Raw genomic sequence first — 8,656 nt, 5'->3', positions numbered from 1 at the left:
TCCTCCCATTCTCATTAATATGGGTTCAGTGAGTTCAAGATGTTTCTGATTACCACTGAATAATGTGTTGTAATTATATCTCTGAAAAAAAAATTCTTCTTTTTCCTGGACTTATTAATTGCCTCATTTGGGGGAAGGGCATTTTCTATGTGCCCATTACTTATCCCCAATCCCTACCATGGAATGAAATGGAATATGAATCTCTTTTTGGTACTGAAAACATCAGGCCATCTACGTGCTTAATTTTTCCTAGAAACTGTGGTAATTGGCCTCCAAGATGGCCCAGTGATCTGCCCTCCTGGAACTGGTGTCCTTGTCCTGCTGCATGGCACAGGGTGAGTCTGTATGAAAAACAGAGGATGGCAGAAGCCATGGCTCTCTTCCTGGCTCTAGTTTAGGTTATAGAAAACACTGTGGCTCTTGTCTTGGATGTGGTCTCCCCTCTCCCCTGCTCTTTATCACCCATTCTACTCTCTCTCTGTTTCCATTTCCCCCATCCCTCTCTCCCCAATTTTCCTTTTCTTCTCTGCTTTGCTCTCTCAACTTTTTTTCTTCATGTTTTTCTCTCCCTCTTTCTCTTTCCTTTTCCCAGTCGTTCTCTACCTTTCCCTTTCTCTCTATCTCCCTCTTTCTCTTTCTCTCTGCCTCCTCCTTTTTTCATTTGCTTTGAGGGAGGGCCCCTGCCCCCATCATAATCCACTCTGTGAATGGGTCCACTTGACTAGGAATGCAATCCTCCTGCCATTAGCCATGCAAGGACACCAATTTGGAAGTGGTCCTCCAGCCCCCAGACATGGGAGGATGGTGCCCAGGCTGTCCTCTTGGCTTCAATCAACTTAATGACATCTATAGCCAGAGTCCTCAACCATTCTGCTTCCAGACTTCTGTCCCCCATAAACTGTGTGATAGTAAATATTTGTTCTGGGATAACTTATTAAAAAGCAAAAGATAAGCAACACAGGGCCATTCTTCCTCAGGCATGCTTCTGTCATGGTCATCTTCACACCTGCACACCCTTTACCATCAGGGACTTCCCTTCACTCCAGCCTGGGAAGATCTTCTGTCTGCTTCTGGTTGGCATCCCCTCCTTCCCACATCCCACACAGCTCTATGTTTTGGACAATTCCCTGGTTTATTACTGAGAGGCAAATGTACTAGCCCAACCTGCCCCTGCCTTGGAGCCAGCATCCCCACCCTGATCTTCCAGCTGGAAGACCTAGGAGTGAAGCTGTTTTTTTGTTACATTGCATAAGACTTCAGGTGTCTGTCAACAACCTGGATATGAACTGCCCTGTTGGATGTCAACATGTTGAAGCCCATCTGCCTTGGGGACCTGCTGGCTTCTCCTATGGACGCACAGTTTTATGTGTGTTGAGCCCACTGTGCTAGCCAGCTTTCTGTTATTGTGATAAAATACTTAAGAAAATCACCTTAAAAACAGGAAACATTTATGTTTCCAAAGGTTTCAGTTCATGGTCACCTGTTCCCATTACTTTTGGACCAGTGGCAGAGCAGCACATCATGGCAGGAATGAATGCTCACTTCATGCCAGCCAGGAAGAAAACAGGAAGATACCAGGGGCACACTCTCTCCTGGAGAGCACACCCCTGGCAACCTAGGATTGCCCACTAGACCCACCTTCTACAGGTTCCACCACCTCTGGATAGGGCCATTGGCTGAAGACCAAGCCTAACACATGGGCCTCTCAGGGACACTCAAGGTCCAAACAATGGCACTACTGGGCTGGGCTGTCTAGCTGGGCTGTGAGGTTCTGGGGACCCTCCTACAGCTTCACTGCTTATCAGCTTCTGTTAGCTACTCCTGTCCATGGTCCCCAGCATGGGCAGCAGACCCTTGAGTAAGGAGTGCAGCCATATGCAAGCATATATCCTGCTCCAGGCCTGGACTTTGATTGGGCAGGCATCCTCCCAGGGAACTCCTCACAGGCTCTCAGATGAACAAATCCTGGGGCAAGAGCATGCAGGTGTACTAGCAATGTTGTCCTGTGTGTAATAAGAACTTACAAGTCACATGTTACAGAAACCACCTGAAGCAAAACTGTGTCCAAGGCAAGCCACCACTGCATGGCCTGGCTGCCTCATGGCTCTCCATTAGTCTGCCCTGTGGGGGCTCAGAAGCAGCCCCAGATTTTCTCATTCCTGTATCTAGTGACCCCATGCATGGGGAGTTCTTGCTGAATGGCTTCAGGAGAAACCCCTGGTGGTGCACCATCACTGGCCCAGCCTGTCACAGGTCTTTCCCTGAGCATATCACTGTGGGTCAGGGTGGCAAGAGCCAGGGAAAAAGTCAGCTTCCACCTGCATATGAAAATAGGGTTTCTCAGTGGAAAGTCAAAGCACTGTTGTCAGAGGGAAAACACCAGGTTGGGAAACTGAGTCTGGGACCTTCGGTAAAAGTGTAAAAGCTCCAGGGACTCATAAAATTTCATTCATCCCAAGGTCCTAGGAAGACACCATCTCTTCCCAATAGTACCCCGTCCCATCTCCCATTAATTCTCTTTCAATGTCAGCAGAGAACAGTGTGATTAAGGGCCCATTATTAACTTCCTGGTCTTATTCCTGAGGCACAGACATAAACGGCTTAGGGGATCCACTTGGCATATAAAGAGGTCTCCATGACAAATTACTTGGGTATCAATTAACTATATGGGTAAATGTTAGGCAGAATCCTTCCCGCTGGAAGAGAGAGAGCGCCAATCAACCTGGAGCATCAATTGGATATGGATTCAGCCCCAGATGAGGACCAGTGACTATACCCTCACATGCCCTACCCAAGGCATTGTTCATGGTAGAGCCCCAGCATGCCTTCTGATGCAGTAGAGCCCCTACCCTGGTCTACTCAGAAAGTGACTGGCAGCTGCCACTTGCCTACTCCCCCAGCCACATATCTTTTCATGACACTGACATATGACACTTCTGAGGTAGGCAATATTGATTTGAGGAAGCTGGCAATTGCAAGTGCAGTATGTCCCCATTTGTCTTGGGGAATATATCTGCCAGTGAGCTAAGTGTGTGCAGGGGAAGTGGTGCCACAGGAACCCCTTCCTGCAGGAAATGTGGGGCAGTAGGTAGAGGCACCGACTTGTGGAGGAGCAGAAATCGATATGAGGAAAACCTTAAAACTGTGATGGAATAAATAAAAAGTTCTAAATGAATGGGATGGTATTTGATAATAAAATGGATAGAAAAACTAAATATTATTAAGATGTTGATTGCCTTCTCCTGTCCCAATGCCATCTCTGTCCCAATGTCATCTCCTTTCCCACTGCCATTTCCTGTCCCACTGCCTTCTCTAAGCCCATCACCACCTCATGGCTCACTGTAACCTACTTAAAATTATTATGGTCATTAATCAAAATAATATTAAATTTCTATGACTGACTGAGTTGTGTTAGTGGCCATGAGTGTGAGCAAGGTGAATATTCTGATGTCTTTATCTTGTTAACCTTACTAAAGTATGAATAAAATTATAATGGGAAAATACAATCAATGTAAATTACCCACCTGCATTAATGTTTACTTAATAATGCCAGCGAGATTCAACTCTTGATTCCATTTTATTAAATATTTCAACAAAATTTTCTCTGAAATAATATTAGTAACTCAATACTAAAATTTATGAGTAATAAAGATGATTTTTGTAGAATTTTTGTCCAATAATGCATTGTGTGCTCAGGTTCTCTAACCAAAAATATTCATAATCCAAATTATGCAGATGTAAGGCATATTATCTTGCTAAAAAATTATCTGTCCTGCATTCCCCCTCCTCTTTTAGTTGTGCCATAGATTTCAGGTTAATATATATTTTTTTTTTCAAGAAAGGATAGTTCAATCCCACAGGCCAGTGAAACCTCAGTTTCTTCCTTCTGTCCCTTGTCATCATATGCACTCAGGATACCTGCAGTGCTGGCACCGACCTGCGTGTGTATGACACACTCAACATTATGCAATGACAAGAGTAAGTCCTCTCAGAGTCCCCCTTTATATGAGGGGCTTTTCATGTTAAGATGTTAAAGTGATCAAAAGTGCTCTTTAAATGTCTTCTTCTCTTTGTTTATTAATACTTTGTCACAAGGACAACTAGAGATTTCTTATGCTTTGCTAAATAGAAAATCAGGCATCTCTCAACTTTAGAGTGTATGTGCCTCCACAACCAGGAGGCTTGTCTTTTCCAAAGGGAATTCTGGATTACCCCATGGAAGGTGGAGAACAACTAATAACTACTTGACTCAGGGGCTGTTCCTTTGGTGAGCAAAGAGGCATAAGTGTTTTTTGCAATTAGAGTAAATAGGGAAATAGTTGACCTTGCCAAGGAACCCTGAGCATATTTGAAGATCATGAGTGCTTGCCACACTCCAAAAGTGTCCATAAATTCATAGTGATTCTGGAGAAAAGGCCATCCTGGCAGGTTTGAGCACCTCCCCACACACCCACTGTATGATTCGGGGCAAGCCTCATATTTCCACACGTTAATTCTAAGAACATGGTAATTCATTTAATTCATGCAAAATGACAGAAACTGTGTCATTAGTGATACCAATTGGACATCATTGTCACCTCAGCCCCCAGATCACTGTCAGCAAATCAGTGACAGGCGATCCTCTCCCAGGTATATCCCAGTGCACATAAGAAAGAGGGTACCTCCACAAAAGTCAGAATTTAGTCTCAATCACTGCCTGAAGTAACCTGAAATCAGGATGTTCCCCAGCCCAAGTGCATAGAAGGAGTGTTCCCAGTGTGTTCTGGGAGGACTTGTGCCCTGCCCCCTTGTGTCTCTCATGGGCTAGGAGCACAGGTAAATAGTTGTTATACAGTATTGTTTAAGAAAAAAATTGCAAGGAGAAAAAATTCTGTATGTGTTTAATACTGACAATTTTTTTCTTTGCTGGATCCCATCATAGTCTATAGGTTCTTGGCAGGAATGTTCTTAAGCCATAAGGCCTTTCTGTTTTTTTTTTTTGTTGTTGTTTTTGTTTTTTTAATTATAACTAGAAAATGTCATCTGCAAGTTCTGCAGAGGGATACCCACAGCTGGGTTCATCACACTCTGCTTAGAGGAGTCATTGACAGAGACCACCCTTCAGACCTTCTGCATGGAAAATATTTCTCTTCACTGCCAACCCAGGATCCACAGAGACCTGGAGTGGCACAGGCCAGGGATGTACCTTACAACCTGCTCACTAACAATGAAGAAGACAAGGAAACCCCTTATGCCTGATATGCACACACAGGTTCCAACACTTTATTCCTTACCCAAGCTGCCTGTGATTGACTGCACAGCTCCTGGAGCTGACCCGGGGCCCAGGAGATGCTGCATTACAAGAATAATATTAAATTTTATACATTTATGAAGGCTGTAAGTAAAGAAAACACTTGATATTTCCAAATCAAGCTATGATATGTTTTGTTGTTGTTTTTGCCGTGACCAAGAAAAGATGTAAAAACATTTAAAATAAAATAAAAAGTTCAAACTTCAAACTCAGGGCTGGAGATGGGGTTCAGGTGTACCACACTTGCCTGGCATGTGTGAGACACTGGGTTTGAGTCTCAGCACCACATATAAATAAATAAAATAAAGATCCATCAGTAACTATTTTAAAAACTTCAAACTGATTTTATGACTTCAATTTCTTAGAAGTAAGTAAAACTTAATGCAAAGTTTAAGAAGGGCATAATCTCAGAATTCAGGACAGCACATTTTACTTCAAAGAAACCTATCACATCATTCTTGCTTCTCTCAATTCCCATAGACCCTGGCCCAGGCTAACCTTGGATTCTTTCTTGGCCAACTGATAGGACAATGAAAACATTACCCTATTTTATCCACAGTGTTGACAAGACACTCTGAGGTTTCAACACATCCTTTTGTGATGACTGATTTTGATGGGGATGGTCTAATGTAAAGAGAAGGGAATCGATGTGTATTTAAGCTTCTAGCCATGTTTTTAAACTGATTACATGTTTAAAATATTGATTACTCTCAAAATATCAATGTAATGAGATGCGTTTGTCCCGGGCTCGGAGGTGCTCTGGGAGTTCATGCTGCGCTGGAGGCTCCTGGCCGCCGCTCTAATCACCTCGTGCCGCCGCAGCGCCAGCTCCGTCGCCCGCGGTGAGCCTGCCGGATCTACTCCCTGCCCCTGGCTGCGGTGATGACCGGGGAGAAGATCCGTTCATTGCGGAGGGACCACAAGCCCAGCAAAGAAGAGGGGGACCTGCTGGAGCCTGGAGATGAGGAAGCGGCAGCTGCTCTCGGCGGCACCTTTACCGGAGGCAGGATTGGCACTGGCAGCAGCGGCAAGGGCGGCAAAGCCTGTCATAAGATCTTCAGTAACCATCACCACCGGCTGCAGTTGAAGGCAGCTCCGGCCTCCTCCAATCCCCCTGGTTCCCCGGTCCTGCCGATGCACAATTCCGTGACTACCACTTCTCAGTCCCCGGCTCTCCTAGCCGGCACCAATCCTATTGCAGTCGTCGTGGATGGAAGCAGCTGCCCCGCACACTATCCGGTGCACGAGTGCGTCTTCAAAGGGGATGTGAGGAGACTTTCCTCTCTCATCCGAACACACAATATCGGGCAGAAAGATAATCACGGAAACACTCCTTTACATCTTGCTGTGATGGTAGGAAATAAAGAATGTGCCCATTTATTTTTGGCTCACAATGCTCCAGTAAAGGTGAAAAATGCTCAGGGATGGAGCCCTCTGGCAGAAGCCATCAGCTATGGAGACAGACAGATGATTACAGCTCTTTTAAGAAAGCTTAAGCAGCAATCCAGGGAAAGTGTTGAAGAAAAACGACCTCGATTATTAAAAGCCCTGAAAGAGCTAGGTGACTTTTATCTAGAACTTCACTGGGATTTTCAAAGTTGGGTGCCTTTACTTTCCCGAATTCTGCCTTCTGACGCATGTAAAATATACAAACAAGGTATTAATATCAGGCTTGATACAACTCTCATAGATTTCACTGACATGAAGTGCCAACGAGGGGATTTAAGCTTCATTTTCAATGGGGATGCGGCACCCTCTGAATCTTTTGTAGTATTAGACAATGAACAGAAAGTTTATCAGCGAATACACCATGAAGAATCAGAGATGGAAACAGAAGAAGAGGCTGACATTTTAATGAGCAGCGATATTTACTCTGCAACTTTATCAACCAAATCAATTTCTTTCACTCGTGCCCAAACTGGATGGCTTTTTCGGGAAGATAAAACAGAAAGAGTAGGAAACTTTTTGGCAGACTTTTATCTGGTGAATGGACTTGTTTTAGAATCAAGGAAAAGAAGAGAACATCTCAGTGAAGAGGATATCCTTCGAAATAAGGCCATCATGGAGAGTTTGAGCAAAGGTGGAAACATAATGGAACAGAATTTTGAGCCTGTTCTAAGACAGTCCCTTACCCCTCCTCCTCAGAACACTATTACATGGGAAGAATATATATCTGCTGAAAATGGAAAAGCTCCGCATCTGGGTAGAGAGCTGGTGTGCAAAGAGAGTAAGAAAACCTTTAAAGCCACCATAGCCATGAGCCAGGAATTTCCCTTAGGGATTGAGTCATTATTGAATGTTTTAGAAGTAATAGCTCCCTTCAAGCACTTTAACAAGCTTAGAGAATTTGTTCAGATGAAGCTTCCTCCAGGCTTTCCTGTAAAATTAGATATACCTGTGTTTCCCACGATCACAGCCACTGTGACTTTTCAAGAGTTTCGATATGATGAATTTGATGGCTCCATCTTTACTATACCTGATGACTACAAGGAAGATCCAAGCCGCTTTCCTGACCTTTAACATACATGGAAAATGTGCCATCTAACCAAGGAAAAACAATGAGATACCCTGGAGGTCAACCCAAATAGAAGGGACAAATGCTTTCAGTAAAGAAAAGGGAATTACGCATTGAATTGACACATCAGTAATGATAAAGAAATGGGCCTCTAATATGAATTTTAGCAAGTTTCCTGATGTGCCATTTTCAGTCTTTTAAAAAATATACTTATTATAAGTGTAATAGTTTGACACCTTAATAACCCTAAGACCTTCGTATTTAAAGCAGCTATGAGTGCTGTGATTTGTTTTTAAAACTTTTTACACTTCTTGAAATATATATGCATATAAATATATCTATATATCTATATCTAAAACACTCCTGGACCATTAACATAAATTAAATGTCTTAAGAGATGTTGAAGCCCTTTAAAACTTGTCATCTTATATTCAAGGTGACATTTATAAATATTCCTTCAAGCTTTGTTTTCATAAAATGTAAACTATGTAACATTATGTATAGTTCAGTAAATTGAATGTTTGTTCAGTATAATGAACTAGAAGGAATTCAATTTTCTGTAGATGAATGAACCAAATGGTAACCATTAAACAAAACAATTGCATTTATATGTTGCAATACATTTCAGAGGGAGCGTTCACTCTGCAGGGAATATGGTACCTCCTTTATCACCTCAGTGCAATTCATTGTGGTGCTATTTGTTTTTACCTGAATTCTTTCTTCAATGGAAAATGTTTGTTACTAATCTTCTTTTCATAGAACTTCTATTTTTTTTCCCCTAAACTTAAGTTTAAGAGTCCTTGTTATGTTCATGATAAGGTACGGTTAGCATGCTTATAGATAGTCCTCTT

The 8,656-nt window shown here is 42.9% G+C and overlaps 1 pseudogene; it reads left to right on the top strand.

Moving 5' to 3' along the window:
- The first annotated feature begins 6,024 nt into the window (after nucleotides 1-6,024).
- Nucleotides 6,025-8,348, top strand: LOC139703518 (ankyrin repeat domain-containing protein 13C pseudogene; annotated as a pseudogene).
- The last annotated feature ends 308 nt before the right edge of the window (nucleotides 8,349-8,656 follow it).

This window comes from Marmota flaviventris, chromosome Y (genome assembly GCF_047511675.1).
Source record: "Marmota flaviventris isolate mMarFla1 chromosome Y, mMarFla1.hap1, whole genome shotgun sequence".
NCBI classification, from domain to species: Eukaryota; Metazoa; Chordata; class Mammalia; order Rodentia; family Sciuridae; genus Marmota; species Marmota flaviventris.
This window is presented reverse-complemented; position numbering and strand designations above follow the sequence as displayed.